Genomic DNA, 24,737 nt, shown 5'->3' with positions numbered 1-24,737 from the left:
AAGACTAAGGAAATGGGTGAGTCACAAAGTTTCACAAAAAAAGCGAATATTTCGCGAAATGAACATCAGATCGAAAAACTAAAAAATAAGTGTCAATATTTTTCAAAAATCTATCAAATTATACTAAACACGTCGCCCCGCGGAGAGGGATGGGTGTAAAGTTTAAATTTTAAATACGAACCTTGCGATATTTCGCGAAATGAACATGTAGTCGGAGAGATAGAAGCGGATTTTGTGCGTGATAAGTAATATGGAAAAACTATACGGGGATATGTTGAATTAGTTGTGTACATGACTTTCACCAACGGCCGGAAACCAGAGTTGGGGCAGAGGGTAGTTATAAGGGGTTAAATTCGCGGATTTTATTATTTTTTTTATGACGCTTATGATCGAGATAGTGCACCAAAATTTGGGAATAAGTAGGTCATGATGTAACTAAGTAAAATCTCTAGGGGCGGAACGCTGCGTGGCCGACAAAGGGGTGGGGGTAGGGGTGAATATAAAAAATATAAAGAGTTTTTTGCGACGTTCGTGATTGAAATAGTAGAAACAAAATTTGGGAATAAGTAGATCATGACATTACTAAATAAAATCCCCAGAGCCGGAAACCAGAGTTGGGGATGAGGGTAGTTATAAGGGGTCAAAGTCGCCGTGTTTATTATTTTTTTTTGTGACGCTCATGATAGAGAGAGTGCACCAAAATTTGGGAATAAGTAGGTCATGACGTAACTAAGTAAAATCTCCAGGGGTGGCACTCTGCGTGGCCGAAAAAGGGGTGGGGCAGGGGTGAATACAAAAAATATAAGGGGTTTTTTTGCGACGTTCGTAATTGACAGAGTGCACCAAAATTTGGGAATAAGTAGACCATGACATAACTAAGTAAAATCCTCAGAGCCGGAAACCAGAGTTGGGCATGAGGGTAGTTATAAGGGGTCAAAATCGCCGTTTTTATTATTTTTTTTGTGACGCTCATGATCGAGATAGTGCACCAAAATTTGGGAATAAGTAGGTCATGAGGTATCTAAGTACAATATCCAGGGGTGGAACGCTGCGTGGCCTACAAGGGGGTGGGGGTAGGTGTGAATATAAAAAATATAAGGGTTTTTTTGCGACGTGCTAGATTGAGATAGTGCACCAAAATTTGGGAATAAGTATACCATGACTTAGCTAAGTAAAATCCCCAGAGCCGGAAACCAGAGTTGGGGATGAGGGTAGTTTTAAGGGGTCAAAGTCGCAGTGTGTATTATTTTTTTTGTGACCTGGCACAACATTTGTCCCCCACGCAGCGTTCCGCCCCTGGAGATTTTACTTAGTAATATCATGATCTACTTATTCCCAAATTTTGGTGCACTATCTCGATCATGAACGGCAAAAAAAACCCCCATATATTTTTATACTTCACCCTGCCTACCACCCCTTTGTACCCCAAGCAGCGTTCCGCCCCTGAAGTTTTTACTTAGTTACGTCATAACCTACTTACTCCCAAATTTTGGTGCACTATCTCCATCATGAGCGCCACAAAAAAATAATAAAAACCGCGAATTTTACCCCTTATAACTACCCTCGTCCGCCACTCTGGTTTCCGCCTCTGGGGATATTACTTAATTATGTCATGGTCTACTTATTTCCAAATTTTGGTGCACTATCTCAATCACGAACGTCGCAAAAAACCACTTACATTTTTTTATATTCACCCCTGCCCCACCCCTTTGTCGACCACGCAGCGTTCCACTCCTGGAGATTTTACTTAGTTACGTCATGACCTACTTATTCCCAAATTTTGGCGCGCTATCTCGATCATGAGCGTCAAAAAAAAAATAATAAAAAACGGAATTTTGACCCCTTATAACTACCTTCCTTCCCCACTCTGGTTTCCGGCTCTGGGGATTTTAATTATTTATGTCATGGTCTACTTATACCCAAATTTTGGTGCACTATGTCAATCACGAACGTCTCAAAAAACCCGTTATATTTTTTATATTCACCCCTCCCCCCACCTCTTTGTCGGCCACGCAGCGTTTAGCCCCTATAGATTTTACTTAGGTACGTCATGACCTACTTATTCCCAAATTTTGGTGCACTATCTCGATCATGAGCGTCATAAAAAAAATAATAAAATCCGCGACTTTGACCCCTTATAACTACCCTCGGCCCCAACTCTGGTTTCCGGCCGTTGGTGAAAGTCATGTACACAACTAATTCAACATATCCCCGTATAGTTTTTCCATATTACTTATCACGCACCAAATCCGCTCCCAGCTCTTAGACTAATGAGTTCGAAAAACTAAAAAATACACGTATTCAATATTTTTGAAAAATATATCGAATGACACCAAACACGACCTCCCACGGAGGTGGGTGGGGGGTTACTTTAAAATCTTAAATATGAGCCTCATTTTAAATAGGAGATAAGGGAATTAAACAAGGAGATGGATTAAGCCCCCTCTTGTTTATAATAGTCATGGATACTTTAATCAAAAATACCAAAGATCAAACAAGAAACCTTCAATACATAGTAGGATATAAAAACCTAAATGCAATAAGGATCAACTCCCTTCCATACGCTGACGATATAGTTTTAATCACAAGTAATAGAACACGTATCTATTTTTGAATATTTGGGAAATATAATAACAGATGATGGGAAAACGGACTTGGCAATAAGTAATCAACTGAAGACGGCAACTAACGTGTATTACTCTTTAAATAATACAATTTTTGGAAAGTCAGAAATAAACAACAAAACTAAACTCAGAGTATACAGAGAGAGTCTGTAAAGTGGAATAAATTCAATATCTCAAATACTAATTGTTTTTTTGGAAAATGCTCAGACCCGTCGATTAGTATTTCAAATTGTCCTTTTTGACATTCAATAAAAATGTATACAGGGTGTCCCAATTTAGAGATATGACGTCATCGTCGATTTTCTTAAATGGCAACACTGTCATTTTGATAGCTAATTTGATAGGGTTTGTAAAGTTATACATAACTGCAAAATATCAAATTTTTATTCTCTACCATTTACAAGATAATAGAAAATAACAAAGTTATATCTGTAATTTGGAATATATTCAATAATTAAAATACTAACTGTTTTTTTGAAAAATGCTCAGACCCGTCGATTAGTATATCAAATTGTCATTTTTGACATATAATAATAATGTATACAGGGTGTCCCAATTTAGAGATATGACGTCATCGTTGATTTTCTTAAATGGCAACACTATCATTTTGATAGCTATTTTGATAGCGTGTGTAAAGTTATACACATCTGAAAAATTTCAAAATTTTATTCCCTACCATTTACAAGATAATAAAAAATAACAAAGTTATGAAGAACAAGAAGTAATCAAATAATAATTGAATTTATTTATTTCAATTAAGCAAATGCTCATAACGTTGCCCATTGACAATTTGACAATAATTGAGGGCAACATTATGAGTTTTTGCTTAATTTATTGAAATAATTAAATTCAATTATTAGTTGATTACTTCTTTTTCATAACTTTGTTATTTTTTATTATCATCTAAATGGTAGAGAATACAAATTTGAAATTTTGCAGTTGTGTATAACTTTACACACCCTATCAAAATAGCTATCAAAATGACAGTGTTGCCATTTAAGAAAATCAACGATGACGTCATATCTCTAAATTGGGACACCCTGTATACATTATTATTATATGTCAAAAAGGACAATTTGATATACTAATCGACGGGTCTGAGCATTTTTCAAAAAAACAGTTAGTATTTTAATTATTGAATATATTCCAAATTACAGATATAACTTTGTTATTTTCTATTATCTTGTAAATGGTAGAGAATAAAAATTTGATATTTTGCAGTTATGTATAACTTTACAAACCCTATCAAATTAGCTATCAAAATGACAGTGTTGCCATTTAAGAAAATCGACGATGATGTCATATCTCTAAATTGGGACACCCTGTATACATTATTATTGAATGTCAAAAAGGACAATTTGAAATACTAATCGACGGGTCTGAGCATTTTCCAAAAAAACAATTAGTATTTGAGATATTGAATTTATTCCACTTTACAGACTCTCTCTGTATAAGAGCACAGTAGATTCGATAATGACATATGGGGCGGAAACATGTATTGTGCAAAAGAAACATGAATCAATGATAAACGCGACCGAGATGAAATACATGAGAAGAATAGCCGGAGTTACGAAGTTTGATAGATTCAGAAATGAAGATATAAGAAGAGAGCTGGAACAAGAACCGATAATGAGGAAGATCGAAAACAAACAATTAAGCTGGTTTGGACACATACAACGAATGGAGCAAAAAATACTTACAAAGAAGGTACATGAAGCCAAAATGGGAAACAAAAGAAAAAAGTGAAGGCCGAGGAAGACATGGATGGACCAGATCCAGGATATAGGTGAAAGGAGACACATGAGTATGAGGGATATGAAGAACCTGGCCACCAATAGAAGTGATTGGAAGAAATTGATAAAAGGCGAAGAAAAGGAAGAAGAAGAAGAAGAAGAAGAAGAAAATAGGAGCCTCCATTTTTTATGGCAGATTTGGATTTTTTACAAAAATAAGTATTTTTTATTCGAGACATTTTTTCGAATTATGGATAGATGGCGCTATAATCGCAAAAAACGATTGTTGGAAATGGAGAATTAAAAATGGAAAGTCCCCCGCTTTATGGAAAACTTAACTTTTTTTGGGTTTTAAGACCTAATCTTCACAACCTAATAGGTCCCCATAACGCTCGAGTTAACTGCAAATTTAGCATACTTTCCTCCCCTACTATAAGTAGATTTTATCATAACGACCTCTTTTAATTTTAAATCGTCTATATTTACCTCTAAATACCTTCCGCTTTAAGTTTGCGGCAAGTGTAATCAACCAAAGAGCATTCCAACAGTTGGAACTTCTGCAATGATTAATATCTTCGTTGACTAAGCACCACTTAATTTTAAAATAGTCATTTATACCGGGCATCTATCATAGCCTCTGCAGCAATTTAGGTAATGGTTCCGAAATATTTTCGGAATAAACAATGGGGGAGTTATTGTGAATTTGGCTCGCATCGTTGGCTTCGTAATAAAATGGATGTAGTAAATAAATTGAAGACAATTTTTATCTACACTCCTGGCCAAAAAAATCGGGACACCTTAAAAATGGGTCATATTTGATGTCTCGAATCTCCTAAACCTGTTATGTGATTTTAGAGTTAGTAGGTATACAGTCGAACTCGCTTATTGGAATAGCCTTCGTGCCAAGCAAAAGTATTCCTATAACAGGGATATTCTAATAACCGATCATATGTGCTTAGTATAATTATACTGGCGTCAAACAGCGACAGCTTGCATAAATGGAAAATCAACAGAAATATGCAAAATACAAAGAGGCGTCAGACAGGGTTGTATACTGTCCCCACTGTTGTTCAATTTGTATTCAGATAGAATATTTAAGGAAGCGCTGCATAATTTGGAATGGGGTGTGAAGGTTAATGGAATTCTGATAAATACAATCAGATATGCAGACGATACAGTTATTTTAAGTGATGATATGAATGGATTACAACACCTTTTAAATGCCATTGACAGAGTGGGAAGAGAGTTTGGCCGAAATATAAACTGTTCAAAAACAAAGTACATGGTATTTAGCCGTTTGGCCCATCAAGATTCACGGTTATATGTTGATGGTCATATGATTCAAAGAGTACCCAGTTTTAAATATCTTGGTTGCCATATTACTGAACAACTAGATCCAGATAAAGAGATAAAATGTAGAATCGAGATAGCCCGCACGACATTTTTAAAAATGAGGTCATTCTTCTGTAATGATACCTTGCAACTTCAACTTCGAAAGCGCATGATTAAATGCTACATTTGGTCAGTCCTCTTGTATGGTGTCGAAGCATGGACATTAAAAATATCCACCATTAACCGTTTGGAGGCCTTTGAAATGTGGCTGCACAGACGTATTCTAAAAATACCATGGACGGCTATGCTGACAAATGTGGCAGTCCTTAAGAGAGCAAATGCTACCCGTGAGCTGCTTGATAACATCAAATATAGAAAGATGGCCTATTTTGGACACGTAGTAAGGGGAGACCGGTATAATATTCTTCAACTTATTATGATGGGTAAAATCGAAGGACGCAGGACGCAGAGGAATTGGTAGAAAGCAGGCCTCTTGGTTGAAGAATATCCGGGAGTGGACAGGAATAAAGAAAGCAGAAGACCTATTTAGAATAGCTCGAGACAGAGACAGTTTCGCCATGTTAATCGCCAACGTCAAGGGGACTTGATAGGGCACGTTAAGAAGAAGATGTGCTTAGTAAAAACGTTTTGGGACCTAAAATTTCTATTCATTAAACCGGGATATTCCGTTAACCTGTATTGTAATAAGCGGGTTCCACGGTATTATGGAAATAGGCGCTTAGAAATAGACGCCTATTTCTAAGCGAAGGAAAACGAAACACAGACGGTTTCAAAGAATTGAATAAACAAATTGTTATGGTCTATTTTCACGCAAAAGCCGACTGCAATTTGCAGCCGTATGTCAGTCAATATTTATAAACTTGCTGTGATCAGCTACCGTACTACAAGAAAATATGAAAATAAATAACTCTGAATTGGTCACTACTAGTTAGACAACCAACAGTACCCTTGATAACACAGCATAATTATCAAACAGTATTTTGGGTGGCATAGTCACTATCACAAGGGTCTGTCATTGACACCGACGCGAAAGGTTTTACTTTTTGGTTGGAGGTCAGGAAGTCAAGTTCACGTGCCAATGTGAGGAAAATTAGGGGTTTTCCTTTGAACGTTTGGAAGGAATAGCGTGAGGGGTCGGATAGTTGTGGAATTGATGTCTGGTGGGTTTTGGTTTTGTTTGTCAATCGGCCGATGTAACGGACTTTTGCTGAGCGGAAGCAAGGGTTAGAAGCGTGTTTTCTATGCCGGTGTGCTAGGGAAATTTTATATTTTCCCGGATAATCACAGCCCTCTTTGAGGTAAGTTAAGATAGATCTCGTTATAATTTAACCCTTTTCATTTTCCTCAATTCAAAGTTGAATCTTACTTCTTTATTTCTTTACTGTCACTTGTTAATTGTTTTTGTGGTAGAATTCGAACGTAAAAAGAGCGTGTAGTTTACCTATACTATCTTTCACTTTTTGTTGGTGTTAAGAACTTTAAAATTTACAGTAACAACCGGTGGTTGATGATTTTGAATAATAATAAAATTCTGACTTAATTAATTAGGCCGGGTAGACAAAAATCAAAATTTGAATAAGAATGTTGTCGGCAAATTAAATTTTTGCTTAAAATATGAACTATTTGTAGGGTGCAAGTGTGAGGTCCTAGGTATACCTACCCAAATATATTAGTCTTCGCATGGCATAGGGTTCTGCCTAAGGTGAAGTCACAATGATTAAATACCAAGCTTAACGACTGAAGTTTGGCTATGTAAGTAAGGGAAAGCAGAAATCGAAAGGTAGGAGGATTTTTCCTTTTTTTCTTTGGAGTATTGGATTTTCAACGCAGAAAATTCTACACAGTGGTTATGTTAATACCGTGCGGCTAAGTGGACTGAAACATTATCACTTTTCGTTTAATTTAAGGTTGTTCATACTTTAATAACATTTTCTATTTTGTTTTTCCTTTTCTTTTTTTATATATATACAGTATAATATCAATGTGAGCCTATATAGATCTATAAGGAGTTTAATACCGTAACATGTATGAATACAACCTTGGTTACATTTAAATATTTAATAATATTAACTTAAATAATTATGTATTATAAAATGTTTTTTTTTTATGAGATTAGGATTTCTTTTAACTTCTGATATTTACCTATTTATCGGTTAGAAGTAAGTAATTTTACGTAGTGGTATCTGGGGAAAACCGATTGGCGCAACCGGGTTAACACTATAAAAGATATTTAGGCATTAAGTACTTAGGTACGACTCACGATATCGCCTTCTTCTGAGCTAAGCCGGAATACCACTGTTAAGGTCACCGTTCTTAGAGTCCTATGATCAAAACTCAATTTTCAATTTTTTTTTTATATTTTTTTTATTTAACCAGCGCAGCGGTAGCAAAGACCGTAACAAGTGGCGCCCAAACGTGATTTTTTATACAGTGTGCACCATAACTTATGCATAGAATTTACCAAAATAATTTAATTTTATTCATATTTCATTTATTCATTTAGTATGTACCATTAATATATTCTAAATAATCCAGTATTATTTATCACTATTTACATATCACAGTGATATTATCATATTTATATTGTATCGAGTCTTAATTTAAGAGTCTACACACTTAAATTAGTTGTTGTGGTGTCAAAATATTAGTTAGTAAGAATTCTTTAGTACGGTATTGTGCTTTATACATTTCCACTTAGAATATGATTGATTTTGCTTGATAATCCAATTTTGACTTAAGTAACGACTTATATGGGTAATTATTTTAAATTTCCCTACAGTTTTACAGTTTCCTACAGTAAAAACAGTTTTATGGGTTTACTAATTTTGCTTTTACTGCTGGTCCTTTATATTTTTTTGAAGGGGGTGAGGAAATATAAATAAATTTTCTTCTTCTTTTTTTTTTATTATTTTTTTATTGTTGTAAAGTAATTTGTGGCTCGGACTGTTTACCCAAAATGGATATTTATAGGTTACGTAGCGACGAGTTAACTTATGAACTCACAAGTAGAGGCTATGACATTGGAGACGGTAAGGTAGAGACTAAGCGCAATTTACTACGGAGTGCTATAAAAGCAGAGATTTTAGGAAGAATTAAACCCAGAACGGTGGAATTCGATCCCGTATCGGAATTAGGTATTTGTTCCGGTAAAATTCAGGAAATAGTAGGGGACTTAGAACAATTCGATATTAATAACGTTAGATCTGAATATGCTAGGATTAACACCAGGTTACTTCATGTTAGTAGAAGAGTGGAAAATATTTGTGCTCCTTTAGAGCTTAGAGATGAGAAACGGAACATGATGGATTTAATGAAGGACTTAGTAGTTAATTTAGAGACACTAGTTACAGGTGGTACATTAGAAGCTGTCGGTCAAGATGACCCTACGTCATCTTCCAGCTTATTGGATGCGAGTACAGACGAATTGGCAGACCTTTTACATAGATCATCGGCGATAGGAGAAACAGTATATGGTACAGAAACGAATAATCCTAATAAGTTAGCTTTAAATTATACCCAAAATTGTAATACGACTCCTTCAGCGACTTGGTCAAGAAATTGGATGCCCAAACGAACATTACAGGAATTTGACCCTCTTTTTAAAAATATTTCGTCTAGTTCAAAACCTAGTTTAAAAACTAATACAAATAATACTACTACAAGTTCAGCTCAGCAGGTTCCTACTATTAATAACGTTGTTGTTACAAGTAATGATTACGGTCACAATGCTGATAATGACTTTTTTAGACCTAGTGTTAATATTCCTGGTCCGATAATTAATCCTTCGTTGGATAGTAACAATGTTTCTACAATGCCAGCTTTTAATAGATTTACTAATAGGACTATACCTAGTACTAATCATATTCTTGAATCAAATAATAATCAGTATCTTGGTACAAATAATATTCCTGGAAATTTTGGGAATACTCCCATTTCTTCAAACATTATTCCAAATAATACAAACCATGTTACTTTTGCGGAGGATATCGCTCAATCGTTAAGAACAAGCTACGCGGAGGTACCTAACATGCATAGGACAAATCCGGATTATAATTTTCCCAATAATAATTTAGTAAGTCAATATTCCGGTAGTAGCGGTAACAATTTTTATCCTACACCTTCTGGTAACGTTCCTTCAGATTTAAATAATTTTTCAGGCTTTGTTTCTCAACTAAATAATAATTATAATAATTTAGGGGGTAATACGACTCAGCCGAAAAATTTTTACACTCCTGATAATTATCCAAATCTTAACACAGCTTTCACTACTAACGTAGGTAATTCATCACATTTTGGACAAAATATTTCAAGGAATAATTTAGGTTATTCGACACATCCAAATGAGGTGTCCGATAAATGTATGGCTAAAAATTCAGAAATAAAGGTACCCGATAAATTTGTAGATGTGGGTAAATGGAAGTTAAGTTTTGACGCGACTTCTAGTGTAACAGACTTCCTTGATCGTCTTGAGGAAATGCGAATTTCGAGGAATATTTCTGAAACTCAAATGTTAAATAGTGTGTCGGAATTACTGAACGGCGACGTAAATATATGGTATCGTTTCGCCAGGAGCAAAATTTCGAGCTATAGAGAATTTCAACAAGTTTTGAGGAACACCTTCTTGCCTAGTAATTACGAGGAGAAAATTTTAGAGATTTTGAGACATCGTACCCAGGCTACGGGAGAAAACGTAGTTATCTATGTTGCATATATGGAAGGACTCTATAACAAATTGGCTACTAAACCAGACGAGATTTCGAGGGTCAGACACATTAAGAACCGTATGTTGCCATATATTCAATTAGGTTTGGCTGGAAAACCGGTTAATACCATAGATACCCTGATTTATGTCGGTAGAGAAATTGAGGAGGCACATGCAAATGCGCAGGAATATCGTACTCCACCTGTTAATCCTCGTAATTCTGTCGAACCAGGATTAGAGTATAGGCGACCGAACTTAAGGGTCTCTGCCATTAATAATTCAAGACGTTCCAACGGCGGATATTGCAATACGAATTCTCAAAGTGGTCCAGTAGGTCCTTCGTTTACGGGTACTACTTCAAATTCTGGAGCAGAGGTAAATGTCACAGCGTCAACTACCAATACTAGTCCATCTTCATCTGTAGATGTTAGTGCGGTTCCCACGACTTTAGTTACTAGGGGTAAATGTTACAACTGTGGTAAGATTGGTCATTTCCGAAGACAGTGTGCCCAGCCAGCACGTCCTTTCTGTTATCGATGTAAAGAGCCGAATGTGAAGATTACGAACTGTCCTAAGTGCTCGGGAAACGAGTTGGCAGGTTAGTAGGCAGTCACCCTGGTAGCCTGAGCAATTTTTCAGTGGCTAATGAGTTTAATTGTGTACAGGTAGCTACCCACTCGGTCGATCCTCCTTCTAGTGATCTTAGGGTAGTAGATTGTGTTGATAAGTCAGTGCAATCGGTTTGTTTATCAAAGTCCGTCGTCTCGACTCAGATGCGGTTGGTTTTGGATTATATATTTGCAAGTTTGCCAGACGACAATAGGCCTCATCTTATCGTAGATGTTTTAGGTGTAAAACTTAGAGCTTTGCTGGATACGGGAGCAAATTTAACAGTTTTTGGAAGTCCCGGTTGGGATATTTTAATGAATTTAGGTTGTAAACTTTCAGCTACAGAGATCAGTACTTGTCGTGTTGCCAATGAAGCAGCTTGCGAGGTAAGTGGTACGGTAGAAATACCATTTCAATTAGAAGGACGAATTAGGGTCTTAAAAGCGTATGTCATTCCCGACTTACCCCATCACTTGGTGTTAGGTATGGACTTTTGGTTGGCCATGGAAATAGTCCCAGATTTCAAGAACCAGAGTTGGTCTTTTAATGTTGAACAAGATGAGGGTGCGACTTCAAGTTTACAAGTATGTCCCATAGCTAGTGTTAAGCTCAGCAGGACGTTATCTGATGAGCAGTCAGCACGATTGAACAGGCTGGTCGATAATTACTTCGAGACCGTAGGGGGAAAATCATTAGGGAAAACTACTCTTATTGAGCATAAGATAGTCCTTACTAATTCAGAACCAATCAAAATACGTCCATATAGAGTTTCTCCAGCGATTCAACAAATGATCGATAAGGAAGTGAAGTCGATGCTTGAAGAAGATATTATTGAACCTTCTAAATCAGCGTTCTCTTTTCCGGTTGTCATGGTTCCGAAAAAAGAAAAAGGCTCGTATCGATTCTGTGTTGATTATAGGCAGCTGAATAAGGTTACGAAGAAGGACGCTTATCCCATTCCCTTTATTGCTGGAATACTTGATAAGTTAGGAAACGCCCGATACATAAGCTCTGTGGATGTCAAGAGCGCTTTCTTCCAAGTTCCTGTTGCCGCAGATTCTAAGGAGTATACAGCTTTTTCGGTACCTGGTCGTGGTCATTACCAATTCAAGCGTATGCCTTTCGGTTTATCTAATAGCCCCGCTACTTTTCAGCGACTAATGGATCGAGTGTTAGGCCCCGAATTAGAACCATATGCTTTCGTCTACTTAGATGACGTTATAATAGTCACGGACACATTTGACAGACATCTCGAAATTCTGGAAAAAGTTTTCAAACGGTTGTCAGGTGCTGGTCTGACCTTGGCTAAGGACAAGTGTACGTTTTGTCGGAAGGAGTTAAAATATTTAGGATATGTGGTAGACGATTTAGGTCTCCACTGTGATCAGGATAAGGTTAGGGCCATTCTGGAAATACCAACACCCAAAAACATAACAGAAATTCGTCGCCTAATAGGCACGGCCTCGTGGTATAGGAGGTTCATACCTCAGTTCTCGTCAGTAGTTGCACCGATTACGGGTTTGCTTCGAAAGAACAGAAAATGGAACTGGACCGAGGAATGTGAGGATTCCTTTCGTAAGATTAAGGACTGTTTAGTATCTGCTCCCATCCTAAGTTGTCCAAACTTCTCTAAGCCGTTTCAGCTTCAGACGGACGCCTCGGCGTATGGTATCGGAGCGGTTTTAAGTCAGCTGTCAGATGATGGCGAACACGTAATTGCATATGTGAGTAGGTCCTTGTCACATACCGAAAGAAATTACTCTACCGTTGAGAGAGAATGTTTGGCGATTGTGTGGTCCATAGAGAAACTGAGGGCATATTTGGAAGGTTATTCTTTTACCGTCGTTACAGACCATCATTCTTTGACGTGGTTATATAAATTACCACAACCAACTGGGCGACTAGCCAGGTGGATTCTGAGACTCCAACAATTTGATTTTAGGATTGTACATCGCAAGGGAGCTGAAAATGTCGTTCCAGACATGTTAAGTAGGGCCGTCCCGAGCATTGACGTTGTCGATTTAGTGCAGTCGCAAGATGATATTCCGGAGGTTAAGGATCCATGGTATGTCAAACAGAAGACGTTAGTGGAAGAATCTCCTTTAAAGTATCCGTTGTGGCGAGTGGCCGATGGTCGATTATATAAGTATGTGGCGAATCGTTATTCGAAACTTGTAGGATTCGAATACGATTGGAAGTTAGTGGTTCCAAGAGATAAACGGAAAGATATTCTTCGGAAACAGCATGACGATCCAACTTCTGGTCATACTGGTGTACATAAGACTTTTCATCGAATATCTTCAAAATTTTATTGGCCTAAAATGAAGAGTGATGTCGGCAAGTACGTAAGGAATTGTCATACTTGCATCGCTAGTAAACCCGAACAAAAGGCTCCAGCTGGTCAATTATGTGGAAGACCTGACGTATCGAAACCATGGGAATTAGTGTCGGTGGACATAGTAGGTCCATTTCCCAAATCAACCAATGGATATCTTTATATTTTGAGTGTACAGGATTACTTTACCAAATTCTGTATTTTCCAACCTATGCGTACGGCAAATTCGAAAACCATCTGCAAGATTTTGGAGGATCACGTATTCTTACTTTTTGGAGTGCCCCAGAAGCTGCTGACCGATAATGGGAAACAATTCGTTAGCAAGGAGTTTGTGGATTTTACAGGTTCATATGGTGTTGATCTTATACGCACTGCTAATTATCACCCGCAAGCTAACGCTTGTGAACGTCAGCATAGGACTTTAAAGACGATGCTGCGCTCCTATGTAGCAGACAACCACCGTCAGTGGGATCAGTACCTGCAAAAGGTAGCGTGTGCTATTCGCACTTCCATCAGCGAGACTACGAAGGTAACTCCTTTTCTGGCAAATTTTGGCAGGGAAATAATTGTTAATGGTAAGGATCATTCACAAGGCGTTTCTAACGAGTCCGTGGTTGCAGAACCTGCGAACCGACCTAATGAATTGTCAAAGTTATTTAAAGATATTCGCCAGCGGCTGGATAAGGCCTACCAGACTAGTAAAAAACGGTATGATCTCAGGCGTAGAGATGTAATTTATGAAGTAGGGCAAAAGGTGTGGCTTAAAAACTATGTACAGTCCGATGCGGCAAGTTACTTCACAGCATCATTAGCGCCAAAATTTCGCGGACCCCTAACAATTTATGAAAAAGTCAGTCCTTGGGTATACAAGTTAAAAGACGATAAAGGTACTAGCGTAGGAACTTGGCACAGTAAAGATTTGAAAGCAGATATCACTGCTGTTTCAACTCCAACTTAAGTCATCTTATATGGTAAATTGTAATACTGATTTGTCTAGATATGGTTTTTTTTAGTAAGTATACATATATATTTTTTTTTTAATAGAACTCCAGGAAACTTTAAAGCACATAGTTTTGTTCTAGGCAATTTTGCAACGACCTTTTCCTTTATAGGTGTTCGTTGTCACGGATTTTTTTTTTTTTTTTTTTTTTTGCATACATTGCCAAGAGAGTGATATCTCTACAAAACGAGCTGTGGGTAAGATTTTTTTTTGAGTAAGTGATAGAGTATTAGAACCTTATAGTTATTGAGTATAATTCTTATCTCAGATAGGACTTTTTCTAATGTTACAGATACTGAGGTATCTTTGGCAATGCAAGTTACCGATGATGTATTAGTTGTGTACATGCAGGTTTTTTTTTGGTATGGAAAAGTGAATTGATTTGGAAAATTGTCGATCCCTATAGGATCAAAATTTTGGCTATGATTTTTTTTTGTGCTGTAACTGGTGATTACCAGAGGCCATGTAAAGGGTCCCGATTTCAACAGTATCAAAGTTGATTCTGATAGTCTAGTTTTTAGTCTTATTTTGTAAGGATACTAACAATAGAATTAGAAAAATGCTTTTACTCCCGTCAGTGGCTCAATATATTCAAGTCCACGCGCCTTTCTGTGTTCACTCACAGTTAGGTGTTGCAATATTATGGATATCATACTCCTTAGGGGCGAAGGTTTAACCAACCACACAAATTTGAGGCCATCCATTTTTTTTTTTTTTTTTTTTTTTATGTTTTTTTTTTAGGAAGGGGGTGATGTTATGGTCTATTTTCACGCAAAAGCCGACTGCAATTTGCAGCCGTATGTCAGTCAATATTTATAAACTTGCTGTGATCAGCTACCGTACTACAAGAAAATATGAAAATAAATAACTCTGAATTGGTCACTACTAGTTAGACAACCAACAGTACCCTTGATAACACAGCATAATTATCAAACAGTATTTTGGGTGGCATAGTCACTATCACAAGGGTCTGTCATTGACACCGACGCGAAAGGTTTTACTTTTTGGTTGGAGGTCAGGAAGTCAAGTTCACGTGCCAATGTGAGGAAAATTAGGGGTTTTCCTTTGAACGTTTGGAAGGAATAGCGTGAGGAGTCGGATAGTTGTGGAATTGATGTCTGGTGGGTTTTGGTTTTGTTTGTCAATCGGCCGATGTAACGGACTTTTGCTGAGCGGAAGCAAGGGTTAGAAGCGTGTTTTCTATGCCGGTGTGCTAGGGAAATTTTATATTTTCCCGGATAATCACAGCCCTCTTTGAGGTAAGTTAAGATAGATCTCGTTATAATTTAACCCTTTTCATTTTCCTCAATTCAAAGTTGAATCTTACTTCTTTATTTCTTTACTGTCACTTGTTAATTGTTTTTGTGGTAGAATTCGAACGTAAAAAGAGCGTGTAGTTTACCTATACTATCTTTCACTTTTTGTTGGTGTTAAGAACTTTAAAATTTACAGTAACAACCGGTGGTTGATGATTTTGAATAATAATAAAATTCTGACTTAATTAATTAGGCCGGGTAGACAAAAATCAAAATTTGAATAAGAATGTTGTCGGCAAATTAAATTTTTGCTTAAAATATGAACTATTTGTAGGGTGCAAGTGTGAGGTCCTAGGTATACCTACCCAAATATATTAGTCTTCGCATGGCATAGGGTTCTGCCTAAGGTGAAGTCACAATGATTAAATACCAAGCTTAACGACTGAAGTTTGGCTATGTAAGTAAGGGAAAGCAGAAATCGAAAGGTAGGAGGATTTTTCCTTTTTTTCTTTGGAGTATTGGATTTTCAACGCAGAAAATTCTACACAGTGGTTATGTTAATATCGTGCGGCTAAGTGGACTGAAACATTATCACTTTTCGTTTAATTTAAGGTTGTTCATACTTTAATAACATTTTCTATTTTGTTTTTCCTTTTCTTTTTTTATATATATACAGTATAATATCAATGTGAGCCTATATAGATCTATAAGGAGTTTAATACCGTAACATGTATGAATACAACCTTGGTTACATTTAAATATTTAATAATATTAACTTAAATAATTATGTATTATAAAATGTTTTTTTTTTATGAGATTAGGATTTCTTTTAACTTCTGATATTTACCTATTTATCGGTTAGAAGTAAGTAATTTTACGTAGTGGTATCTGGGGAAAACCGATTGGCGCAACCGGGTTAACACTATAAAAGATATTTAGGCATTAAGTACTTAGGTACGACTCACGATATCGCCTTCTTCTGAGCTAAGCCGGAATACCACTGTTAAGGTCACCGTTCTTAGAGTCCTATGATCAAAACTCAATTTTCAAGTGACAGTAAAGAAATAAAGAAGTAAGATTCAACTTTGAATTGAGGAAAATGAAAAGGGTTAAATTATAACGAGATCTATCTTAACTTACCTCAAAGAGGGCTGTGATTATCCGGGAAAATATAAAATTTCCCTAGCACACCGGCATAGAAAACACGCTTCTAACCCTTGCTTCCGCTCAGCAAAAGTCCGTTACATCGGCCGATTGACAAACAAAACCAAAACCCACCAGACATCAATTCCACAACTATCCGACCCCTCACGCTATTCCTTCCAAACGTTCAAAGGAAAACCCCTAATTTTCCTCACATTGGCACGTGAACTTGACTTCCTGACCTCCAACCAAAAAGTAAAACCTTTCGCGTCGGTGTCAATGACAGACCCTTGTGATAGTGACTATGCCACCCAAAATACTGTTTGATAATTATGCTGTGTTATCAAGGGTACTGTTGGTTGTCTAACTAGTAGTGACCAATTCAGAGTTATTTATTTTCATATTTTCTTGTAGTACGGTAGCTGATCACAGCAAGTTTATAAATATTGACTGACATACGGCTGCAAATTGCAGTCGGCTTTTGCGTGAAAATAGACCATAACATCACCCCCTTCCTAAAAAAAAAACATAAAAAAAAAAAAAAAAAAAAAAAAAAAAAAAAAAAAAAAAAAAAAAAATGGATGGCCTCAAATTTGTGTGGTTGGTTAAACCTTCGCCCCTAAGGAGTATGATATCCATAATATTGCAACACCTAACTGTGAGTGAACACAGAAAGGCGCGTGGACTTGAATATATTGAGCCACTGACGGGAGTAAAAGCATTTTTCTAATTCTATTGTTAGTATCCTTACAAAATAAGACTAAAAACTAGACTATCAGAATCAACTTTGATACTGTTGAAATCGGGACCCTTTACATGGCCTCTGGTAATCACCAGTTACAGCACAAAAAAAAATCATAGCCAAAATTTTGATCCTATAGGGATCGACAATTTTCCAAATCAATTCACTTTTCCATACCAAAAAAAAACCTGCATGTACACAACTAATACATCATCGGTAACTTGCATTGCCAAAGATACCTCAGTATCTGTAACATTAGAAAAAGTCCTATCTGAGATAAGAATTATACTCAATAACTATAAGGTTCTAATACTCTATCACTTACTCAAAAAAAAATCTTACCCACAGCTCGTTTTGTAGAGATATCACTCTCTTGGCAATGTATGCAAAAAAAAAAAAAAAAAAAAAAAATCCGTAGCAAAGACCGTAACAAAATAAAGAAGGGAGTAAAGGAAGACTTAAGGATCTACAATAAAAACAAGGTAGAAAAAATTATAGAAAAGAATTGAGGCCTAAAATGCTTAGGACCAAACATAGGAAAGCCTCTAATATTCTCATTAAAAGATAAAGATGGAAAAGAAACAAGAGAAAAGAACAAAATCCTAAAAGTTACACAAACATTTTACCGTGATTTATATTCCTCAAACAAAGACCCAGATAACACAGCAAAGGAAAATCTTAAGAAAAAGATAATAAATGTGAACTCAGAAGTACTCCCTAATATAGAATCCTTCGAAATAAAACAAGCTATGGCACAACTAAAGAACAATAAGGCTCCGGGCCCAGATGAAATACTTGCCGAAATGTTAAAGGAGAGGAGTGAAATTATTCTCGAAGAATTGAAAAATCTTTTCAACGAATGCCTTCACAAAGGGGAAGTCCCAGATGATTGGAAGAAAGCTTGACAATAATTCTCTTCAAAAAAGAAGACAGGGGAGATCTGAAGAACTATAGGCCAATTTCCCTGTTGTCCCAAATGTACAAACTGTTTATGAGAGTAATAACTAATAGGCTATCGTCGAAGCTTGATAGCTATGAACCGGTAGAGCAGCCAGGATTCCGAAAGGGTTACAGTACAGCGGATCATCTTCTTACAGTCAAAACGCTAATAAAGAAAGCCAATGAATATCACTTGAACTTATACATTGGCTTCGTTGATTATGAAAAGGCATTCGACTCCATAGAACCTTGGGCAATAGAGAGAGCTATGAACAACTGCAGGATAGATTCTCGATATAGAATGCGCATACATAATATTTATAAGAAAGCTACAATGAAAATACAAATAGATGAGAAAACCAAAGCTATACCAATTAACAGAAAAGTTCGCCAGGGAGACGTTATTTCACCAAAGCTGTTCACACTGGGACTTGAAGACGTGTTCAAAGACATTAACTGGGTAGATAAAGGAATAAATGTTAATGGAAAAAAACTGAGTCATTTATGTCGTCAATGCTGACGATATTGTAATATTCGCTACAAGTTTCGAAGAATTACAGACCATGATGACGCAACTGTTTCAAGCTTCGGAAAAAGTAGGTCTTAAGATGAACTTGGAAAAAACAAAAGTAATGACGAATACACCGAACATTACAAAAATGACGTTGAATGACATAGATTTAGAAACAGTAAGCGAATACATCTACCTGGGACAGATAATGAAAGTTAACAAAGAAAATCAAACTGTCGAAATTATTAATTAGAAGAATAAGGTTAGCGTGGGAAGGATTTGGAAAACTGAGTTGGATCTTGAAAAACACTAAAATAGAACAATATTTGAGAACCAGAGTTTATGATCAGTGTATCCTCCCAATACTTACGTATGGTTCACAGACGTGGACACTCACCAAGGCCAATATGGATAAAATAGTAAAGGCACAGAGAGCGATGGAAAGATCAATGCTCGGGGTGAGGCTCATAGACAAAAAAAATACATGGATTAGAAGCAAAACCAAAGTAAAAGACGCAGGAGAACATGCTGCCAAATTAAAATGGAGCTTCGCAGGACACAATGCCCGACTGAAGGATAAAAGATGGAATCACGAAATACAACAATGGAGACCGTGGTTAGGAAGAAGAAGTAGAGGAAGGTCACAAATGAGATGGGTCGATGACATAAAGAAGTTTGTAGGACACAACTGGAAACAGGTGGCGCAAAATGGACAACACTGGATTAAATTGGGGGAGGCCTATATCCAAAGTTGGATTACCGAAGGCTGAAGAAGAAGAAGAAGAAGGTATCTTATAACTTTATCCTCTAATAAAATGGATGTAGTAATATTGTCGCTGAACAGGTATATGTCACTGTATACCGGGTGTAAAAATAATACTGTGTTTTTTCCTGAAAGTTCGTAACATCCTGTGGAATATTCTAGCATTTAAAAAATATGAAATTAAAACTCAATTATAGCCTTACCCTTTCTTAACATTCTGCTTTTTGACTCATTCACTTATGTTGAATAATGAAAAAAAAATTTAGGTACTTTGACAACTAGCCATGTTCTTCATCAATAAAGGGTGTTTCTAAATAAGTGCCACAAACTTTAAGGGGTAATTCCGAATGAAAAAATAATGACCGTTTGATTTATAAACATATTATATCTGCAAATGCTTTGTTTCTGAGATACTGGATATTGATTTTTTTTTACACACTGACGATTTATTTATTGCTCTAAAACCGGTTGAGATATGCAAATTAAATTTGGTGGCTGTTCCGTACATCATAGCCGGACTTATGGCTGTTTTATAGAATTTTCCCTTCAACTTCATTGGAATTTTCCTGTCACACAGCACACCACTCGCTTCCTTCCACTTCATCCATCCAGCCCTAATTCTACTGCATGCATCTCCATCTATGTCTCCATTACTTTGTAATACCGATCCCAGGTACTTAAAACTATTGCTTTTTACAATCAGTTCACCATGCAAAGATACCATGTTATTGGTAGTAACTCCATCTTTAAATGAACATTGCAAATACTCTGTCTTTGTCCTACTAAGTTTTAAACCTTTTTCCTCCAGAGCTTGTCTCCACTGATCCAGTTTTTGTTCTAAGTCTCTTTCACTATTTCCTATTCACTATTTCACTATTTCAGTATTTCATTTTTCGCCTTGATATTAGTGTTATATTTTCAAAATGCACAGTTTGGTCACTCATTTGAGGATATCGTGAGCAAATGGAGAAAAAATATTAGATTTTTTTTTAATACAGACAGAAAACAAAACTGTAGTATTTTATTCAATAAGTAACGTGTGGTACCTTACAAAACAATTTTTTTCTTTACTTATACAGAGATGAACATTGCTTTTGTCGCATGTGAATATAGAAAACTCGCATGAAATTAATATAGAAACAAAAAATTCAAAAAATGAAATATGTGTTCAAGTTAAATGGCAACACAAATACTCATAAAAATATATATATCTTATCTTACTGTAATCTTAATATAATCTTAATATAATCTTATTATTATCTTATTGTAATAATATATATTTTATCGGTATTTTGTCTATGTTCGTTTTTATATAAGCTTATGTTTGTATTTTTGAATTATGTACTTACGTTTTTTTTACAATTATTATTGTATTTATTCCATGTATTGAGCCATACGCTAAATAAAATAACAAGTACTCATTGTACGGAATAGGATGTCCATAATCGGGGACAATGTGTGACAAGGGTAACAACACAGGGAGCTACATACAAAAAATAGAAAATAGGTTGTCCTCAATTGAGGACACGGTTAACGAAAGGGTTAAAGCTGGATGGAGGAAAAATATTTGGTCAAGCTCACTCAAAAATTGTAAGAATCTATTTTCATTTAAAAACAAGTTCAAGCCATTCTCAACGCATGTTTCAGTAAAAAAAGATGTGAATAAGCTTTGGCTTTTTGTTCCAGAATTCTTCTGATAGAAAATGTTTAATCTATTAGCAAGTAAAAACACCTACTCCTCTTAGAAAGTGTGAAAAAACTCTTAAAGGACCTAATTCAAAAAGGGCAATTGAAAATGGCGCAGTGCTTAGGGACTTAAAAAACCGAGTAGCAGCTTTTAAACAGGTCCTTTTCGATGCCTTGTTATCTTAGGAACTTCCAATTCCAAAAGTGAACAATGTCACTTTTACCACATTTTTACAGAAATACTTTCAATTTAACATTCCCGATGAAAATGCCCAAAAAATATATCGAGACTTGCTAAGATGAGACCATAATAAAAATTTAAAAAATTGTTGCCGATAATTCGATTTATTGTAAATTACTGATTACTATTGTAAATTATTGATTAAAGTACTGATTCTATATACTGATTATATTATTTAAAATAGGGGTTTTACATGAAGGTATAAAAAAAAGTTACCTTATTGCGTTAAAGCAATTGGAGAAAACAGTTTTACTCTGCCGTATCTGACAAATATAATGTTCCGACTCATAGGAATAAAATGGATACGAGAAAAAAAAGATATTGAAGTAGACTCAAAATTTAATGATTCGTTGACAAAATAGTCGTGACATAAAATAGTGAGTTCACAAATAAAAATATATTAGCAAATGTAGAGGTAACGAGCAGAGTGAAGACTCGGTCGCGGACTCTACTATGTCCCCAGTAAATTTACCTGGCCCCAATAAAGTTTTTAGAGATGCAGCTTCAGCACAGTCAAACAAGCTTCCGCAAAACATATTGTTGTTATGGGATGATTCAATATCCCCCAAGTCTCTTTTCGCTGATTCAGCTACAAGAGACTCAAGTATCCTCCTCGATCCTTGAGCCCTTGTGCATGGTACCATGAACATGGTGACTAGGGCTTACAATACCGAGCCAAAATCTCAATACCTTCTTCTTCATGTACCATGTCCTTTCAGAACGTTGGTTACCATCATAGCAATCTTAATTTTATTCACTGCCACCCTAAATAGCATGCTTGTATAAACACCATACCAATCTCGCAAGTTCTTCTACCATGAAGTTCTTCTTCGTCCTGGACTGCGTTTGCCTGTTATTTTTCATTGCATGATATTTTGTAGCAACCTATACTTGGGACCTCTCATTACATGTCCGAAGTACTCCAGCTTTCTCTGCTTGATGCAGAGAAATGCTAGTCTTGCTGAGACGTTCTAGTATTGTGGAGTTTCGAATCTTCTCCACCCAGGAAACTTTTAAAATTCTTCTATAGCACCACATTTCGAAAGCCTCAAGGCGATTTAGATCGATTTACCGACACCATAAAGTAAAACCGAGAACACGTAGCAGCGAAGTAGGCGGATCCTCAATGCCAATTTTAGGTCTCTGTTACATAACACCTTGGACATCCTTCTAAAAGAGGCTCTAGTCTGCTCTATCCTAGATCTAATTTCGCCGTGACTTTCTGCGTTACAATTTAGTTGCTGTTCAGGGTAAACGATTTTATCAACTTGCTCAAGTTTGGTATTATTTACATTATATGGACGGTTTTATATGCTGCTGTTTACTTATTACGAGTATTTTGGTTTTCCGTATGTTCAGATCCAGACCTGCCTCCCTACAACTCTTAACGACACTATCAATTAGTGTTTGCAGATCTTCTTGACTAGAAGCTAGGAGTACTGTATCGTCCGCATATCGCAAATTATTGATGACTTCACCGTTCACAAGTATTCCTTCTTGTTTTTCAGAAAGAGCTTTTCTGAAAATTCTTTCGGAGTAAATGTTGAAAAGCAGTGATGACAAGAGGCATCCCTGCCGTACTCCTCTTTTAATATTAAGAGCCTGTGATTCCACACTATCTACTAAGACTGATGTTGTTTGATTCTAATATAAATTTGCAATTATTCGAACATCTCTGCCGTCCAAGCCTATGTCTTTTAGAGTTTCGATCAATATAGAGTGCTTATCATGATCAAATGCCTTTTGGAAGTCAATAAAACAACAGTATATGTCTACAGATATATATCTCGACATCTTTGAGCAAGTACGTTCATTCCAAACAATGCCTCTCTCGTTCCAGACTCGTTACGGAAACCAAACTGTGTGTCATCCAGGTATTTTTCGCATTTATTGTAGATACGACCATGTATTACCTTCAGAAAAATTTTTTAATAAATGGTTTAACAAACTGATGATTCTATAATCAGCACAGGTTTTTGCTGTTGTCTTCTTGGGTAGAGCTATAAACAGTGAATTAGACCAGCCATTAGGAAGTTACCGCTGGTATAAACGGTATTGAAAAAAGAAATTATAGCCTCTAAAACATTGCTTTCATTTATAAGCTTGTATATTTCAATTGGAATTGCATCAGGACCAATCGCTCTGCCATCTTTTGATGATTGTATGGCTTTTATTACCTCAGAGAGTGTTATTAGGGGTCCGTCGCAGTTAGTAATATTGGGTGGTGAACTACTCCTATCGTCCCCGAATAGGTTCGTAACGTAATTTTCCCATTCTTTAAGTTTGTCCTCTACCTCAAATATTACTTTGTAATATCTCAATACCGGTATTTGGTATTTAAAATTTCAAATACCAGGATCCCGGTATTAAAACCGGTATTATGAATAAAAAATATACACGTTATGTTTATACTATCCTTAGTTGTTATATCGACTTGTTATTAATAATATATGAAACCTATTAAATTTTGTTTTGAAATGAGTAGATGTTGTTTATAACATTACATAGAAAGTAGGAATGGATAGATACAAAAAATGTGCAAATTGAAAAACTATATATTTGATTCTAGGATAAGTTTTGCATATAATAGGATAGTACTTTTACTTATGAAATTTGCTATTTGTAAATTAATTTAACTTTAAAATATATTAATACAAAGATTAACTTACTATGACAAATAGTTTATATGGATTACTCTGTATTTAGACCGCTATATATTTTCAATTATTATTATATTAATAATTCAGAAAATAAGTGAGCCTAATTTATACACCACAATACACAAAAAAAATGAAAAATACATCTGAAAATGTAAAAACAATTTTGATTAATAAATATTACGGCTTACTTATAAAATAAAGTAGTCTAATTTTAAATATTTAAGAATTTTTATATAAGTACCTAACTCACTTTATGTATTTGTATAGACGAGATTTAATAATTTGGTTGTAGAAGCTGATATAACCCTTCGCCTTAAATTAACGATATTCACGCTTTTAGAAAGCGCTATACTTGTATGTGTGATAAACGTGTTTAATAAATATTTTTTACAATTATATTGGTTCTTTATCTTCAAAAATAATGTCTTGTAATAGCAAAA

At 35.9% G+C, this 24,737-nt stretch overlaps 2 long non-coding RNA genes across 2 annotated transcripts; both read left to right on the top strand.

Annotated features, from left to right (window-relative positions):
- The first annotated feature begins 6,506 nt into the window (after window positions 1–6,506).
- On the top strand, window positions 6,507–7,804 carry LOC126884742 (uncharacterized). Its single transcript, XR_007698139.1, has 2 exons — window positions 6,507–7,008; window positions 7,340–7,804. It is a non-coding gene; the product is annotated as an uncharacterized LOC126884742 (long non-coding RNA).
- Window positions 7,805–14,408: 6,604 nt separating this feature from the next.
- LOC126884743 (uncharacterized) lies at window positions 14,409–16,411 on the top strand. The gene is made up of 2 exons (XR_007698140.1): window positions 14,409–15,615; window positions 15,947–16,411. It is a non-coding gene; the product is annotated as an uncharacterized LOC126884743 (long non-coding RNA).
- Window positions 16,412–24,737: the final 8,326 nt, after the last annotated feature.

Source organism: Diabrotica virgifera, chromosome 5 (assembly GCF_917563875.1).
Source record: "Diabrotica virgifera virgifera chromosome 5, PGI_DIABVI_V3a".
NCBI classification, from domain to species: Eukaryota; Metazoa; Arthropoda; class Insecta; order Coleoptera; family Chrysomelidae; genus Diabrotica; species Diabrotica virgifera.
The sequence above is the reverse complement of the archived record's forward strand: the minus strand, read 5'-3'. Positions and strand labels throughout refer to the sequence as shown.